General features: G+C 41.3%; 1 long non-coding RNA gene across 1 annotated transcript; it reads left to right on the top strand.

Annotated features, from left to right (window-relative positions):
- Positions 1-4,444: 4,444 nt before the first annotated feature.
- LOC113484959 lies at positions 4,445-14,729 on the top strand. Its single transcript, XR_003399324.1, has 4 exons — positions 4,445-5,033; positions 6,307-6,476; positions 7,316-7,436; positions 11,353-14,729. It is a non-coding gene; the product is annotated as an uncharacterized LOC113484959 (long non-coding RNA).
- Positions 14,730-17,262: the final 2,533 nt, after the last annotated feature.

The raw sequence follows: 17,262 nt of genomic DNA, 5'->3' as shown, positions 1-17,262 counted from the left end.
CATGAAAGTAGGGCCAGATCCTTCTCCTTTTGAAATACTAATTTGCCATTTATTTTCCTGGCAGTACACTGCTGGAAATACTCCTAGGATACTGAAAATAAACAACATCTCTTTTCCTACCATTTACCAAACACTGTTTCTAATTTATGGGAGGCTCTGCCCACCTCAGGAGTGAGGAAACCCGGCGATGCCACCTGCACCATCTGGTGGCTGCCTCACTTCTGCTCTTCGGGCTCTCTGCAATCATGCTAAAAAGCTTTTCATTGGGAAAAGCAACATTTCCACCTTCTTCCACTGATTTAAGCTTTCATGTTAATGGCACACATTTTCCCTTCCACTGTGTGCACTATAAATCCAGTTTTAGCTTTGTGCGATGTTCATTGGGCTCTGTGGGCTATTGTGGAGTTATTCCACTGTTGCTGAGAGCATTTGGATCCCTTCCTATTATTTGTCTTTATTCTAGGGAATAAACACGCCGGCATTTTCTGCAGATGTGCCTCCTCTACCCAAAAAATCCCCCACAGCACCAACAAACAGTACAGGAACGAAAGACGGAGGTGGAAACATATTCTGGAAATGCCATGTTGGCTTTTCTGAAATGATGATTTTGACATTTTGCATGTACATTATCAAAACCATTGTGTGTGTCCTTTGGGGAGCAAAGCCGTGGGGTGGTGGGTTTGCTGGGGGTGCCCAGCAGGGCTCCCCGGCCACCCCTGCTCCTCAGCTACTGGGCAGTTGCTGTTCTCAACCTTCTTTGTCCAGAAAATTCCTCACAGTTGCCACTCTCGCTCCCCTCTTGTGTTTTATTTAGAAAAATTAAATTGCCATTCCAGTGTCCTGTGATGAATGTGATCCGGTTGCCGGATTTAACATACCCTTGGATAACATTTAAATATGTAACAGCAAACCAAGCTGTGATAAAGCTCTCACAATGAGTCGAGAGCAAGCTCATTTACAAAAGAATTTCAGTAGGAATTAAAATAAAATTTCCATTTTCCACAGTTACATTCTGATTCTAGTTGTCATTAACTTACTCAAAAAACCATTTGGTATTTCAAACTTTAGTAAATCATTGTGTCTTCCAATTAACTTTCATACTCCAGACAACATAATGTGACTAATTTCATTCAACTCTGTTGTTTAATAAACATCTAAACAATTCTTTATTTCTGAGTCACAAAGAAATGTGCAGTTATATTATATTGTGCACGCTGTAATGGGCAAAAGGAAAATTACTGAAGAGAAATGCATCTTGATTCTTTCGTTTATCAGCTTTGGAGAAGTGATGCTGTGTGAGTGATGGGCACGGCCTGGGAATTCGCTGGCCCTCCCCATCACATGGCATCATGTGCAAGGAGAAAGTATTGCGCTCTTGTACCAAGCCTTGGGATTTTTGGCTGCCTAAGCAAAGACGCTGCAGGGGTCAGCTGGATGCTTAGCAGCCCGGAGGGTGCAGGGGATGTAGCAGTGACTCTAAACTATGATTATTTCCATCAAAGAGACAAGTTAGGGGAGCTGGAACACTGGAACAGCAGTTGGAGATGGGCTGGCAGAATCACACTGGTCTGGGATGAGCCGTGTGCATGCACAGGGGGCCAGGCTAAATTTAAGTATTAAGATCTATTAAGGTGATGTGAGCTAAACAATACTATTTCAGTAATTGAACTATGATGTTAAATTATTCACTATTTAAAAATTGAGTGGACATGAGTGTAGGGGCACAGTTCTGATCCCCGTGTCCCAGCAGATGCTACTGCATCACAGCTGTAGGCAAGCATGGAGAAGGGCAGTGTACCTGAACAGAGATTTTCTCATCAATGCTTTTTCATTAAAATGGACACGTTTCTAAAACTGGCAGCTTTTACAGGGTGGTCAGCACATGAGTGTATTTTTCTGCCAGTGGAATTGCAGAGGGCTCTGTGTGCTCACAGGGGGACGTGGTCCTGCACAGCCGCTGTGCCTCTGCGGGAGAGTGCTGAGTGCTGGTAGATGACCTGTAAAAAAATTATTAGCATTGAAGAAATGTCATTCTTCCTGACTTAATTTTGAATATTCTCTCCAGAAGAGTTTGAGCAGACATCTGATCAGGAAGGAGAAAGACTGCTGTGTAACTTATCAAACTGATCACACTTGAGTCTGAAATTTCAGCATCTGTGGCCTTTCCAGCAAGCAGAGCCATTGAGATGAAATGTGCTAAATCCATTCCAATAACTAGGGTCTTTGAGGAACACAAGCTCCTCAAGGGATTCCTGCAGCAGGGAAACAAAAAGACTCGATTCTTTGACCACTTTGCTAATTACTGGCCTAGAGCCAGGCTGTGGTGTGTGGACCCCTATCTCTCAGATGGAGGATTTCTGTGGTTGGCATCACTGACCGCCAGGAGCATCAGTCTGAACACACTCTGAAAAACCTTCTGGACCATTTTATGCCTAACAGCAAAAATGTGTGTATGTTCATAAACCATAATACTGCCTGAGTTGTGGGAAGACGTCTACAGAGGCAGTGCTGTAGGAGAACGCAAGCAGGCCATATTGGAAAAAATAAGGAGTTAGTTTAGTGGTAAATGCTGTGATGTTTTTCTCAAATGTAAGTGTTTGCAGAGCCATTAAAAGCTATGTTTAATCTCTGCTCCATTTGCAATCTGATATGCATTATGCTTCTTCCGCAAGGAGGGAGTGCAGTTAATGGCATTGTATGACTCTGCCTCCTCTCTCGTGGAGGCTGGACGAGGTCTTCTCGTCTGGGACTGCTCTGCTGGGGGACTCTGGAGACATCCCTGAATCCTAAGCACAGGGCTAAATGCTCTTACATGTTTGTGTGTATCAAACTTGCATGTCAGCATTTGTGACTGAATGAAAACCTCCCTGAATTAGTAATGACATTTGTATTTTTAAGGGACTCAAGCTCAGGCAGCATTTTAAAAAAATGAATCCTGATTTTAGGTGATTTCTTTCTGCATGAATGCTCAGAACTGCCTGAAAATTGTCTGTTAAAGCTGCTTCAACTTGCCTCTAATGGAGGTGCTCACACTCACTAAACTGTTTGGCAAACACTGGCTGTAGTGTCTCATCCTCCTGATTATGTTCCCTATTTGCATTTCCTTGGATATAAAAAGAAAAAGCAAATCGGCAATGGACAGCACAGAACAGGAATAACAAAACTGGGATAGAGAAATAATCGCGGGTCTGGCAGTGCACCACCAGACACTGAGCCAGGCCCTGCACCTCAGAGCATCCCGCAGCTGCCCGGGGGTCCCGGTGCCGCCTGGGCAGGGCAGGAGCGGCCGCAGGAGCAGGGTGGCTCGGGCCAGTCCCTGACTCACCCCCCAACGGGTCTCCTGGGGATGCGCTGATGGGAGCAAGCACTCCGGCTCCACGTGGCTCAGGTGCTTTGGGAGTTTCCAGTTTTGTCCTTTTCATTTATTTACTCAGAAGGTTGTAAGCCAAGGTTTGGTATTTTAACATTTGGCCTAATATTAACTAGGGAAATACAGCAGGTGCACTTCATCATATTAAAGATATAAGCAATCTCTAACGGTCTGTTATTAATGTGGGTAGATTGACTGAAAACATTTTGCTTCAGTGGCTCTTAAGAAATTCACAGTTCATTTCCAGTCATTAAAATAATGAGGTGCTGTGCTCCAACTGCTCTGCTCAGGGCACAGCCATAGGGCCAGCTGACCCCAGTGTGAGCGAGGAGGTGAGCTTGCCACGTATCCCCTCCTTGCCGGGCCAGCATTTGCCCGTGCTCCCCCCTTGCAGCCCTGGGGGTGCTGAACCCCAACAGTGGCCCGATGGAACCCAGGGCAAGGCAGGGCTTGAGCAGGACTTAATGCTTTGATGGCTTTGAGGACCTGAGCCCTGGCCTTGCAAATAAAAGCACATGAATCACTTGCTCATGCTGGCCCATTTGTTTTAATGAGACTGCTCCTATAATAAAGATGCTTCCATAAATAAATGATTATAGGATTGAGACAAAAACAATCACTAAGGATTAGATGTAGCTCATGGGATCAAGAGAAGTCCTTAGTTTTATTGCAGGCAAGGGAAAAATGTCTATTCTTCTTTGCTGGATGGCATTATGTATCACCTTTACTATATAAAGAAGTCTTGGAAAATGTGAGTTAACCTGGTGAGGCCCTGTTACACTGTCCAAGTGATGTAAGGATGTGAGGTAGGAGATCTATAATTGCTCTTTTCTTTCTATACTATTTTTTCAACTAGTTCTTAATCTAAAAGTCTCTTACCATTTTTGAAAAAGCAAAGAGACATTCTCATAATTCTGGTGTTAGGGAGCAATGTCTTGAAGGTATTTCTGTAAATACACTTGAACTGTATAGAAGGTGGCTCGAGGGGAATTGCCAAGGGTGTGCAAAGCTTTTCTCTACACCGGCAGTTTGGACCTAGGCAAGGTTTATAGTGGTAGAAGGGCTGGAGAGTTTTGTACGGGTTTGGAATGGGATGGTGGGCTCAGGTCAGTGCAGCCACAGTGCAGAGGGGCCTCAGGCACAGCCGCTTGCGCTGCAGCCGTCGCCGTCCGAGGGGGTGCAGAGCTGCAGCCACGGCCCGCGGGTGAACCGGGCACGGCAGAAGGACTCGGACCAGGATCTGCTGCTGGAAGCAGCCCCAAAAATTAAGGATGCACCAAAACGATTCTTTGCCAGTTTGCATTTTCCTCTCTGCCACAGGGCTGAGGTGAGGGGGTAAGCGTGGCCTGGTTCTTAGCTTGTCTGTTACCGGTGTGGCTCCTTGTCCTGTTCAGCTGGTCCTGCTGACCCAAACATGAACTACGGTGAAAAAGCTCTGTTTACTACCTGAGAACACAGGATCTAGTAGGATGGTGTCCGTGCCTTCAGCAGGAGCCTGTACACTTTACTGTTATCCTAAACACAGCAAAAGTAAAGATGTAAATGGACCTTTCAGATAACCTTTGTTTCAGTAATCTAGGAATGGAAAATAATAGTAATAGTATTAGTAATAATAATCATCATCATCATCATCCACTTTAATGGGATCTGAAGAGATGTTTGGGTAAGTTTTCTTTCACTGTTCTCATATTTAATTCTGATAACCATCACTCATTGGAGTTTTAGAAAAATAGATTGTGTGTTAGTGATAGGAAAATAAGAAGCAATAAAAATGGCTGTTGAGAGACTCGTACAATGAGGGAATTTTCAGAACAGCTATAGTCAAGTACTCATGAACAACAGCAAATAATACTGAATAAATTTATATTAGATTATTCCCTAATTATAACGATTATTTAAAAGACAAAGTTACAGAATAATATACACTAGAAGATGTATCTATCTCTGAAGTCCCTGAAACCATACTTAAAACTTCAGAGTTATTACTCACCTTTAACACAGTTCTCATCAACTGCAGTGTAAGCCTTAGAGCTGACACTTCAGATAAGCACATGATGTAGTTCAGCCCTAAAACCCTTAACAGAAAATACATCAGGACTTACTGTAAAATTTCATGGAGGATTAGAGAAAATATTAAGTCAATAGTTCTTTAGTTATATGGAGCTTTTAAGGTAATCAATACTTTCCAGCCATATTAGTGCCTACGATGATGAAAGGCGACATTAATACCCAACTCTTCTTTTTTTGGTATATTTATGTATATCCTTTCTTTAGTCATTTAGAATCAATAGCAACACAAAGAATATGGTTATTTTAAAAATGTCATCAATATTGATTTGCTTATTACTGCCAGTTTCAAGTGGAACTTGATTTCAGGAAAAAAATTTACTTTTTCATACAAAAGAATTACCTAAAACTTTGGAGTACCGGACCTGACTTTGCTTATGGTGATTTTCACATTGAGCAGTGTGCTCATGCAGCAAAAGCTGGTTTAGGATTAATAAATCCTAAAAATAGGATTAATAGGATTAATTCTAAGAATTCCTTAGAGTTACATGGCATTTTATGCCCTCAAAGCATTGCACAGATGTTAATTAAATTTAATTGATATCGTTCAGTCCTGAATTTACATGCATGCAATTATTAATGATTTAATTATTTTTTCAATGGAATAGATTCTTTGCCTTTCATTCTGTTTCGATACATTGAGACAGTCATCCTACATACAGTCTTTAGGCTCAATCCCTTTTATTCAGACGACTCAGGAATATGGCCAGTCAAATGACAATATTTCTGATCCTTTGCAACAGCAGTGTTCTTGAACGTACTTTCTTTTGTCTCCCACTAATCATCTGCTGGCTTTCTTTTGTAATTCTCAGGTAGGAATTTGTTTTAAAATTCTGGTGATATCTCAGTGTTCGTCTCCGCACATCTAGGACCTTGTTTGTGAGCTGCTCATTTCCCTGGTCGTGCAGTTCCCCGAACCGCTGATTTATTTGACTGGTTGCAGCTTACAGTTTCAACGAGTCCAGCCACAACAGAAACATTGCAAACGTGTCTGTATCCCTTTGCCTGTGATTGCCTTCACTCCAGGAACTAGTCAGGAGTAAGTACTCGGGGCAGAAACTTCCCATAATGAAACAAACCCCATGTGCCCCAGGAACATCAGCCTGTACCTGCTGGTTCTGCCTCCGGTAAACGATGCCCTAACGCAGTGGTTCTCAGCCTGTGGTCCCTGGACCCCTGGGGGGCTGTGATGTCATCCCAGGGGGTCTGCGAAGGCTTTCTAGCTTGCGTTTTCATGTGACTTCTGTAGGCATGTGTTGTATTAATGGTTCTGTGTGATTGCAGTTTTGGTGCTGGCATGGTTGATGGGACCCACTTTAGGCAGTTTTTCTCTTAAAGACATTTTCTTCACCAAACAGCCCTCTTTAGGGCCACAATGGGGCTGAAGTCTGTTCCTCCAAGTGGTGGCCCTGGACCTGTAAACAATAATATATGGTGACTGAACACAGACAAACAACGGGGGAGGTGATAAGAACTGTAAAAACTTTTCATCAAATTTTAATGTAAAAATTGGCATCAAATTTAGAATTAGCACATTAAAATACAAATTAAAATAAAATTTTCCATTTGAGCAAGAAGAGTGTTGATGCTATTATTTTAAATTCATATGGAATCATTGCAATAAAGATATCATAGGAGTGTGTGCATTAACAGGTTACCTTATTGCCCCTTCTCTCCAAATTTGAAGACCCTTCATGAGAAAATTGAAATAAATATTTGATGCAGTCTAGTGCTTTAAATCTTAAATTAAGTCTTGGTGGTCTGCAGCCACAAGAGGTATTTAAGGGGGTCCGTGGTGAAGGAAATGTTGAGAACCCCTGCCCTAATGCATAATGGGAACTAACACTTTCTCTACCTCTGCTCTAGCCTTGATGCAAGGGTTTGAGGTGGGCATCACCAGGACTGCTGCACCCCTCTCTCCCTGCCTTTCCTGTGTGACAGAGCCCTGCACTGGATGCAGTATTCTAGATGTGGTCCAAGGGGTGCTGGATGAAGCGGGGTGTTTCCACTGAGCTGTCCTCCCATTGATACAGCTTAGGACGGTGCTGGCTGTTGCTGCCAGGGCTCACTGCTGGCTCTACTCGGCTTGCTGGCTCCCAGGGCATCCTCAGCAGGGCTGTTCCCCAGCCTGAGTTACCACAAGGAGTTACTCCTTCCCAGGCACTGGGCATTCACATGTTCTGGTTGAGTTTGGAAGTTTAAGGTCAGTCCGTTCCTCCAGCCTGTTTAGGTCTCTCTGAATTGAAAGCACATTGACTAGTCCCCCTGGTTTGATGCCATCTGCCAACCTGACAAGAATGTCTCCTCTAGGCTGCTGCTAAAGGTGTTACACGGGACAAACCTGCAGTTGGAAAGGAAGGCTTGCCTAGCAGCTTCAGAGAGCATGACTTCGTCAAAGGACTGTAATAATTTAAATTAATGTCTCCATTGAATGGCATCCTTTAGCTCTTTTGTAATTAACAAAATCATAAACACTGTCATCTAATTTAGTCAAGAGGGGCTGTGAGATCTGCCGTGTTTGCTGTATATATGTTACAGACAGTATGTGTCAGGGATAACTAACAGCAGGTCTGTTGAATGTAGCAGCTTCCTTTGAACGTGACTTCTGCAAGCTATTGTTTCCAGTGAAGTGCAGGGTTTATTTGCATGCAGTGATTGTTCAGCTTCCAAGTGAGTGCCAATGAATGAAGAGTCGATACATTTAACTGATTATGGAATGCAGAACTGCATTATTTTGGCTAGATTTAAATAACATTGGACTACAATTCTAATCTTGTTTCCAACCCCCTTATACATTCTGCTGGACTTAGGAACCCAGACTCCTGCAGCCACTGCCAGTTGGAACTTCCCTTGGAAATTAGCTTCCAGATGCCTTAAGATCAGCAAAGCTGTTTCACATACAGTTTGCCCCTTTCTGACCCATTCTAAGGCAGGTGGAAGAAGGTCTCTTACTACAGCCAGGTTTGAAAATGGAAGAAGCTCCTCCTTAAAGATATCCCTGAATCCACTGCTTTTAGAAGCTCTGTTGGGAAATGTTGCAGAACTACTCCCAAAAATAAAATGGTTGGAAAGAGCAAGAGAGTGGATGCACTGTGAAACCACTGAACACTTACACTAAAACCAGTTACTCCAGCAGGTCTGAGCACGAGGCATAAAGCACTTGATCTGAAGTAAATCAGCTGCAGTGCGCTTGGAGCGTTTCCGACATGGAAAGCTATGAATTATCATCAACTTCCTAAACCTGTGTTCCCGGCTGCCAGCGTTCAAATCCTATTGTGTCTCTGTACTGCTTATGCAGAAAGTTCCTTTCTCTTATGAACGGTAAGCTTCTCTGAAATGTAATGGGGAAGGCGTCTCCATTGCAATATTGATTCTCGTTCCTCTCGCTGTTGTGGCTGGTCTGGGCTGAATACAATTAGATGTGATCCATGCACTCGGGGGAAACAAGGCTTCTTTTCTCTAACTAAGCCTTCTTCAACTCCTAATAAATAGAGCATTAAAAGGGAATTATTCCATTTTGCATTTTATAAAATGGCTAGTATTCTTCCATTTCAGTGGCAGCCCCTAATGATCAAGTCAGTGAAAATGTTTCTAGTCAGGCTTTTTTTTATTCCTGTCCCTACTTATCTGGAGGAAGAACAAAACATAAAGAAACCACAGAAAACATAGCATTTAGCTGACTTTCCACAATACTTCATTTGTATAGCTTTCTCTCCATCCTTCCAAAAGGCCATTTAGCTTAATAGTTTCTTCCATTTTTCATTTCCTTATGTTACAGATGCTGGGGGGATGATTTTCAAAAGAACAATGGAATGACATTTTACCTGACTTCGGAAATGAGTTCACAGCAGTGGTTTAGCAGTCTCACGCCTTTTGTGCCTTAGACTTGCCTTCTGTAGTATAGAATGGGTGGCAAGATACTTTAACAAAACAATAGAAAATTTAAAATGAGAGAATACATACAATTTTCTATCCTACTGTGATTTTCTAAAGCCATTAGTGAATTGTTTCTATGTCTGTATTTGTAAGAAAAGACTGACTGACTAATTGAATTTTCAGAAATTTAGGCAAAGACAAAATCAACTGGCCTCCATTCCAGTTTGTTGGCCTAAATACCAAAAGTAATGTGCAAAATACATTATTTAAAAAACACTCTGAAGAAAACATGCCTAGTTGTATGATACATATTCAGATGATATATATTTAAGCTCTGTAAGAACGTACAATATTCAGTTTACAGGAAATAGAATGAATGAAAAACGGGAAAAAATTGGTATTGACCTGAAAATTTCGACTAGATTTATGTCCTGGTTTTGGCCAGGATACAGTTAGCTAGAATTAGAGGGAGCACAGTGAGAGGGCCGGGTCTGGGTTGGTCATTGGAATATTCCACATCATGTGACGTCGCGCTCAGTGTACAGGTGGGCACGGGCTCTCTCACGGCCCATTTCGCTTTCACTTTCCGAGCCAGCGCAGCGGGATTTCTGGTGCGTACTGGTCGCTGGTAGGTGTGAGCCACTGCTGTATCTTACCCATTTGGACTTGCTATTGTTACTGGGTTTTTGATACTAAATTTTTTTTAATTCAACCTACAAATTTCTTTTTTTTTGTCCCTCCCCTATTTCACCGGGAGCGGTGGGGTGGGGTGTGATAATTAAATGACTGGCCACATAGAAATTCAAACCACGACAGTTTATTAATCTATACCTCAGTATTGGTTGTTACTAGTTTATTTGGCATTGGTAATGATAGGTCATAAAATGAAGGTTAGTTCCTTGTGGAAGAGTTTGTTGGCTTGTTTAGGGTCTTAAAACTTGTGAAGCATGAAATCAATGACAAATTTTGAGGAGGTATTAGTGTTTTAAAATGTAGAGCTTATGGTGATTTAGAGCACTGTAGGAAAATAAACTTCTGTGAATGGCCACAAAATTCCTGAAAATCTCCTTAAATACTCAGCCATTGAAGGAAATTAATTCTAATTTGGACTTCAGTAGTAGAATGTCTACTTTGATGAATGTTTTATGCTTGATAGATAGTGATATTCAACTAGTAGCATTAGTAACCTTACTATTTACAGGTAATTATCCCTATAAATGAGCTGTGATGGTTTGAAAACATCTGTTTCCTTTTTGGAATCAGTGTACATCTGCCCTTAAACAAGGTGAAAATTTGGTGTGATAACTCTGAGGACTGAATTGCTTTTTTTTTTTTTTTTTTTTTTTCCCAGTGCTACATTCTCTGCAGTTAGATAACAGCTTAAAATCTCATTAGTGCACTTTTATGTATCACTGTGTATATTATTAGAATGTGTTTCCTTAATCTATTTATCTGATATTTAAGGCATTAAATGAATCATAGGGTTGATATGTATTTTTTAAAGAATTGTTTTATACTTTTGCGTATGAAAGCCTTTGATGGAGACATCCTTTTAAGGAGCTCTGCCATACTTACTACTCCTTGGAGCCTCAGACCCACATTATGTACATCCACCCACATGTTCGTCCAGACCTTTGCTAACACACAGCCTGCCCTCTGAGTGCACAAACACAATGAGACTCTCAACTGAGAGCTAATTTGATGCCAGCTGAATATTCAGCTAGTACTCTGAAACTACTGGTAATCAAATACCTGAAACATCTTGTTCAGTGTGAGAATTTCCATTTTTCAGAAGATGTATTTCCCTCCCATTCCCAGCGGAGGTTTTCACCGTCACTTTATCTGAAGTCCTTTAAAGCTGTTAGTTCAGCGTTTCACTAGGAGATTCTTTCAGGTAGAGGAATCCTCTTAATGTGACGGTTATGCTAGTGAAAGGAAAATACTACTCTATAAGTAGTTTTGTACATGAGAGAGGTTATCTTACAGAGGTTTCCTTATCCATACAGTTGGCAGTAAGATCCCTTTTTTCCTTCCAACAGAGACGAAACTGGCAGCTGGATGGATTTTAAACTTGGGGCAGCAGGGGAATGAGAACCCCTCTCCGGGGCTGTAACTACCCTCCCAAAGGGACTCGGCTGTACCATAGGGACATAGTCACAGGTTTTCATGCTGGGAAATGCCATGAGAGCAAGACTGGGATTGTCACCAACCTGCACAGCTGAAACTGGTGTGTGATATGAAGGTGGCAGCTCTGATACGAGCCTATAGACTGGTATGAGCTCAATATAGCTGTCATGTTCGAGTTGTAAGCCCAGATTCTCTTGTGATTTTCCAGCTCTTTCATGCCTCCCATGTTCTTCAAAGTGGCTGAAAAGCAGTTAGAGAGTTTCCTGCAATTTCCTTCAGAGTGTGAACATTCTGAAGCATCACACCAGGAGATGGTAAAGAACACGTCAAGGCAGATAGAAAGTGCAGCCAGTCTCGCTATGCCTAATGCATCATTACCTAGGCTGCTCTAACCTGTGTGAGGGTCAAGGACGATGGAAATCCTGCAAAAGCAAGAGCAAAATGAGAACTGCAAAAGAATAGAGCATGTCTAGAGTACCTGCTCCTCTGATACAGAGAGTTTGTTCAGCAGAGCTTGGCATTAATGTCCATAATATGTATTTTATGTCCATTACATTGTAGCATACTTTTTATTCCACTGTCTTTGCAGCGCAACCGCCTTTGAATTGGAGTCATGAAATACTAAAAAAAAGTTAGGGAATGATGTTAACAATATAACTTTCAGCCCAAGAACTGGAAAAAACCTAAGCTGACTACAAAGAAAGTGTACTCAGTCTCTACTACACTTCAGTACTTTGTGATGGAAAAACCTCAGAAGAGTCTTGGTTTCAAAGCCTTTGCCATGTCTCTTTCACTCTTTGTCAAGTTTAGCTCTCAGTGATACATTTTCACTGCCATCATCTGCTGAGGTTAGGTGCCTTCTTCCCCAAGACAAACTGCAGCCGTGTGAAGCCAGCAAAACCTCAAACAGAATCAAGAATGTTTTCCCCAAGATTAAGGACAATACTGTCATAAATGTCGCCGTATTAACTTCTCTAAACCTTCCTGAGTGCTGAGTGATTTTCCTGCATGGAGAACAGAAGTAGCATGCTCTTTTCACCAGTGCAAGAAAGATAGTACTTTTAATTTATACTTAGTACTCTGCATTTTAAACTTAAGTCAGATTTATTAACTAGTTACCTCTATCTAAATGTATATAAACCCAATTACATTATTTTATGTAATATATGGAAACAATTGATTTGTCTACATTGGTTAATATATACATGTATAAAACTGACACTGCTCACACTGCAAGTAGGGATTACTGAAGTGAGTTCTGCATCAACTCCTGTTCAGACAGGGCTAGTTAGATCTTTGGCAATACTGCCTAGACATAATATACATTGACCTTTTTGTTAAGATGGGTGCTGACAGATCCAATAAGAATAATGGAGAAAGAAGAAGAAATGTTATAGATAGTAAGACTCAATGGAGTTACTCGTTCATGCTGGCTAAAGATCTTGCCACCTAATTAACACAAAGACAACCAAAAATTTTGGTATGGAACAGCTTAAAGGCAAGATCAGACCCTTATCTCTGATCAGCCTTCTTTGCAGCTTGCACCAGCTATGAATACATCAGGTCTGTGCTAACCTCCCTCTGCAAGCTATGGACACGTCTCAGGGTGGCCCAGGAGCCGTGCAAGCCACAGTGGTTTCCAGAGCAGGGTAAGGAAGCCCTAACAGAATTTCGTTCAAGCTTACGGATCAGCATGCTGTAACTGGAGCCCTGCTCAACACCACTGCTGCTTTTCCCACTGGTGCTTCTGACCTGTCTCTTTGAAGTGCAGTTCCCCACCGCCGCAGAAGGGAGTGTTTGGAGCAGCTCAGGATCTGGCTTTAGGACCCATCTTTACTTTACATCACTAACTGTAAAGCTGCCCATCCACGACACTGATTTACAGCTTTATTTGTAAGAGCAGCAGTCACAGAGGAAGAGGTCTTGGCCCCTTTTCTCAGAAGGGTACATGCATCTCTAAGCTGTCTGAAAGCCCTGGATTTATGTAGAGGCAGTACTCCTAAAGGCTACCTAAAGAACGTGGGTTGTCTTTGACGTGGTATACCCTTCCAGTGAGCGTTGCCTGAAATGGAGTTTCCCTCACTGTCTATTCTCTTTATTGAACCAAATTTCTGTTTATAGTCACATTTGCTTTCTATCCCATGCTGTCTGTCACTTGTGTTGAATATGGGCTTTGCACACATGCCAAATAGTTTGTTACTTGGCGAGAGTTCACTGGCAAGAGAATTTGCTTCTACGCATAGTAATAGGCATGTTTGGCTAATAGGCTCTTTGTCTAAAAGCCTTTTGCATATTCAGAGCTGCTCATTTGTCACGCTAGCCTGACCTAGGCAGCAAATATTAAAAAAAGAGTCGTAAATATGCCCTGTTCTTACTAGAATGCCATCTGAAGCAAACATTAGCTGTTTCATGATAGTCATCTGCTGCTCTTTAACTTCACAAGCGTTGTCCAACCACACTTGTTTCTAGAACAGTTCTCCTGTCCATCACTGATTTTTTTTGCTTTTGGAATTGCCTTACTGCATTGTCTGTGTTCTCTTAAGAGTACATTTAATACTGAAATGGACAAGTCTGATGATGTAGTAGTTTGGGGATGGCAAATTTGATAACCTGGTACATGCAGAGCTGACAGCTTAGGATCTGTCCTGATTTTACAATTAAAAGAAGGATTTTTTCCCTATCTACTGGGTGTGTGTAACAGGGTCTGCAACTAGAAGTACTGCTCACTTGAATGACATGTTCCCTGCTTCAGCGGGCAGATAACACCTGCATTACCTGGCACATCTTCCTAATTTGTGCAAAAAAGTTGTTGTAAGTTCAACTGGTAACTTGAGAAGGCAGGAATTTCCTTGGGTATATGCAGATGGCAAGTGTCTGTAGTGTGGGGACTGCCTGGTTGTTGGTATGAAAATGCCTCAATGTATTTTTTGTAACTGGCTTTTCCCATGTCTAAAGTATAGATTTTGCCCTGTAACAGCTTTCTTCCTGTCAGTATTTAATAAATCGTCTAAAGGTTGAAAGTCACTTTTTATTTTGAAATACTTAGACATATTGCTTTGTTCTACCTCAAACTAGTGGGTTTGGGTGTATAACAAGCCAATTTATTGGCAGAGTAAAAATCAATGGCATACATACACAGGACTTTTCCTATTTTAATTAGACTATACAGACTACTTTTTAAACAGAAGTCAAAACAGCATGTTGCAGAAACACACAAAACCCTAATTTAAAGGGATTAGGTCAGAGAACAAACTTTTCCATTGTTTGCTGTGAATCCTGTAAAAATAGAAATCCCAAAGCTAACAGTGCAGCACAGCTGACTGATTAATTCTCACAAAGAAACAAAATCTGCAAAAGTGTATGTTACAGCACCATCTAGTGCCTCTTATCCCAGCAATATAGTAAATCAATTTAATTTTCCACTTAATTCAAGCATGTAGGTGGAGTGCATTGGCTGCTTAAACTTTCTGACAACTTCTTTTCTCTCAACTAGTGCTGAGATAGAAGGGAGCTGAGGGATGGAGATGAGCTTGAGCATTTTAACATGGTGAAGATTTTGTCAGTATAGCTGCTGCTAATTCCTCTTTTATACTCTTACCAGTCACATAGTTTTTCCTCCTGAGGACAGTAGGGAAGTGGACACAGGAGTGCAGATGCTGAGAAAATGGGAGGAAAAGAAGTACTGCAATTAAATAGCAAACTGACCTAATGGTATATTTGGGGGGGTGGGGTGGGTGGGGGTGGTAGAGACGTATTTTTGGTAGAGCATATATTCTGTTCCATGTGTATGACAGGTGGGAGGTTGGTGTTTGTTTACAAACACTTTTCGTTGAGAACCGCACCCATAATTAATGCACTGCACTTGTCTCAGGCAACCAGCACCCAAACCATTGCTTTCTTCATCCCAGGGATGACCCTCAGCAACACCAAATGAAATTCTAACTAATGCTACATTTAATACCTATAAATGTATTAATGTAATTAATACCATAAAATACATTTACATTGCTGTCCTTTTTGGTGTATTTTTCTTCTAGAAAGGTGATTAACATCCCCTGACTCCAAACTATTAAGAGGTTAACCAACAGCAACTTTGCAGTTAGCCACTGTTCCCAACCAGCAATTGCAAGATACAAAAGAGACAATATGAATTTGGGCATTAAATCCCACAAGGTCTGGTGGCGTGGTAGTTAAATTTTGTTTCTAAATCAATGTTCTAACAAATAAGGCTCCTAAAATAAAATAAAAACTCATCACAGCTGGCTGTGTATATCTTTGACTGCTAAAAAGAAAAAAGCCCTTCATCGTATCAAAGTGCTCTGACTTCATCTAAATTACAGTAATTTGCGCTACTCAATACAGACAGATTGGCACTGACCAGATTAGCTAACATACTTTGGGTTATACATATACTTGCCCTCACCAAATTTAATAAAATAACTTGGAATTTACACAGTTGCTCTTCAGCCTGCAACCTGCTGCTTTCTGTCTTTAACCCAACCCGGGGTTAGTATTGCTGGAAGAATAGGAAATGGCTTCCAGTGATTCCAGTCCGAGTTTGGGAACACGCCACATGCCAGGATGGATTACAGTGTGAAATTAATGACTCTCACCCTCTTCGAGCTAAAGACTGCCTTTTGTGATAATAAATAAACATTTATACGTTTAATGTATTTTCTAGCAGGTTTAGGTTAAAAACATAAAAATGAATTGTACCTTAGCATATTTAATAAACATCCTGACAGTAACATGTAACCTAAAAGAAGTCACATATCTCAAGAAAAATCTTCACAGTGTCTTCACTACGCCCCTGTAGGAAAGGCTGGTGGATAGTAATGTCTGTAATTTATAGTCAGAGACTAAATTAGAGTTAATGCCCAATTTGGGATTGTGGATTTAGATTTAAGGCACTAGCTAGAGTTGTACACGCTGCACACAAATATAGCTCTTAGCAGTATAAAGTCATAAAGAGATGCAGTATCATCCAAAATAAGAACTAGGGAACTCTAGGGTTTTGGTCCCAGAGTTTCCAGTACTCATCATTTTATTATGATTATTACTGTATTTACTGTTTCCTAGAAGAAACCCCAGCTCCTTCAGTCATGTGAATTATTTGAGAATCTCAGTAGCCATTAAAAAATAAGTTCTCTCCCTCAAGTCTTCAGAAACAAGCTTAAAAGTGTGACTCGGATGTACCCCCAGCAATTAAATGAAAAACCAACAGAAATCAAAATAGATTACCATATCAAAAGAAGCCAAAAATATTTAGCATAACGGTTTTTAACGAAACCCCAGGGTTTGGAGAAGAAGTGGCTCATATTTATTTAATCCTTTAGTTTGCCAGACTGCAATCCAGCCTGACAACGAAAACATTTGATTTTTTTATTATGGTATACGTAACAGATACAATACCCTGGAATTATATATATTATACTGAGATAATGCAGAAAAAGTTATGGAATCATAATTTAATAATTTAAGTGATTATTGTATTCTTATAAATGCTTAATCATCACATGCACGTTTGTGGTACGTTCCTTGTTTGGCAAATGTAATACTGATTGTTGCTCCGAAGACATACTCAGTTCAGTATAGATAGTCTTTGGAAATTTCCCATCATGGTAGGGAAATTAGACTGCTATTATCTTTAAAATGTGTTTCACTAAAACACTTTCATTTTGAAAATAAAATCAGTATTTTGCTTGGGGCTGATCGCAGGTTTCCGCAGGGCCCGAGGGCGGATATAAGGGCGCTGGGAGCGGTCCGGGCCCACCTGCAGCTCCCCGGGAGGCGCCGCTAGAGGCCGCCGGGCCGCCGCTCCC

The sequence above is a fragment of the Athene cunicularia genome (genome assembly GCF_003259725.1).
Source record: "Athene cunicularia isolate RWA chromosome 12 unlocalized genomic scaffold, athCun1 chr12_part1, whole genome shotgun sequence".
Classification (NCBI taxonomy): domain Eukaryota; kingdom Metazoa; phylum Chordata; class Aves; order Strigiformes; family Strigidae; genus Athene; species Athene cunicularia.
Note: the sequence above shows the minus strand (reverse complement) of the source record. Positions and strands in the feature narration are given on the sequence as shown.